At 43.8% G+C, this 1,894-nt stretch overlaps 1 pseudogene; it reads right to left on the reverse strand.

The window, feature by feature from the left end:
* Window positions 1–556: 556 nt before the first annotated feature.
* Window positions 557–1,336, reverse strand: LOC104856157 (annotated as a pseudogene).
* Between the last annotated feature and the right edge of the window lie 558 nt (window positions 1,337–1,894).

Genomic DNA, 1,894 nt, shown 5'->3' on the forward strand with positions numbered 1-1,894 from the left:
TCTTTATGAAATCACTGATCGGATTAAGAAGGACTTACACTTTGAGTTGATTTTCAAATGCTGGGGAGAGTTTTCGAGGAGCTGTTTTCACCATTTCAGCCTTGACTGCCATAGCGGATGTGCCTGTCATTACTCAGTACAGAGCCACTATTTCCTTCAATAGCAAAAAGACAATAATGCTGATTATACGTAATTGTTTTTCAGTACTGAAGATTGAACCCAGGGTTTCTTACATGCTAGGCAGGCACACTGCCACTAAGCTACATCCCCAACCCAGCAACACCGCCCCCACGCATGCTGGATTAAGGATGATTTGTTATTATTATTATTATTATTTTAAATTTTACTGTCAGTCTTTTTTCTTTTCTTTTTTTTTTTTTTGTTTTTTGTTTTGAGCTAGGGTCTCGCTATGTAGTTGAGACTGCCCTGGAACTCACTACGTAGCCCAGGCTGGTCTCGAACTCACAGCAATGCTCCTGCCTCAGCCTCCTGAGTGCTGGGATTACAGGTGTGCAGCACCACATCTGGCTCTTTATTATTTTTCTGCACAGAAAACTCAAAAGAACATTCTGCTAAATTTAGTTGCAAGTTCTTTAGCCTTTGCCTTTTCCAGCTTGGCAATGTGAGCTGCAGATTTTGGAGCCAGGGTGTTGCCTTCCCAGTGATGGGGATCTCATTACATCTATCATTGTCATTGGTCCTGATAGCTTTCACCAGCTCAGCCAGAGTGCCTTTGTCTTCCCAATTAACTTGGATGAAGGCAACAGCTGTGCATATCTTCCTGTGGTTAGATGTCCTGGCCTGGCCTCCCTCTGATGATACAGTAAAGGCCTCCTAACTTGTGACACAGGGCAGGCTGGAATACAGCCAGCACCGTGGGGTCTGAGTCACCTACGATCACCCCCTAACTGAGTCATCTTGTTCTCCACCAGGGTGGGGACAGTGTTAACATCTGCTCTGAGGACTGGTAGTCTCTCAGTAGGGATGATCCTTTGTCAGTAGCTTTCTTCTCAGCCTGGGCCAACAGACTCTTGTTTCTTCTCTTGCATGTCTGACCTGTACTTGTGGGCAAGCTTAAAGCAGTTCAGTGGCTGGCTGCAAGGCCTGGGTAAACTGGTTAATTTGAGGGACACCTTCGGCTGCTTACACAGGGCAGTCCTCTGCTGTGGCAGCCAGATGTCGCAGGGCCATTTGACAAAGCAGATGAGGATGTTCTGTCCAGTGCAAAATTTCCTTGGCTTTTTCTCACCTTTACCACATTCTTGCCCTCCTGCTTCTGCACAACAGCAGGGGCCAGGGTCAAGTTCTTTTCCTTGGCCTCCCTCCCTACCAGCATCTTGGGTGACTGGCAGAAAGACAAAGTAAAGGGAATTGTTTCCCCAGTGAGTAGTTTTTGAGTATCAACTATATTCTTAACCCTCACAAATAGGATCGCACTGAATTCTCGGAAAAAATGCATGAAGTATTATTGTTAGCCCCATTTTTCAGATGGGGAAACTGAAACCGAAAGTTTAAAACATTTTCATTTAAGTTGCCCAGCTAGTAAACAATAGCACTTGGATGGCAACTTGCTCAGTGAAAATCCAAATGTGTCTCTCATACAACTCTGAATCCCATTTCTGTCAGACTCCTGGAAACATCTGGTCTTCTTAGGTTTTTAGGTGTGTGTCACAATCAATTATACTATGGAAGAAAGGTTATTATCTCCAAGTGATATAAAATATCAAAAGAATATTTGGAGAAATAATGCCAATTCTTGAAAAATAAGTTTTCCTGAAGTGCAACAGTTGAGAGCCACTTTTCTTCATAAGGTTCTGCCATCTTGCCAAACCAGAATGGTCACTGACGGAGTATACATCCTGACAATGAGAAAAACAGGGGAAGAGCAAATATA

The sequence above is a fragment of the Fukomys damarensis genome, unplaced genomic scaffold, assembly GCF_012274545.1.
Source record: "Fukomys damarensis isolate Sample0158 unplaced genomic scaffold, DMR_v1.0_HiC HiC_scaffold_16, whole genome shotgun sequence".
Taxonomy (NCBI): domain Eukaryota; kingdom Metazoa; phylum Chordata; class Mammalia; order Rodentia; family Bathyergidae; genus Fukomys; species Fukomys damarensis.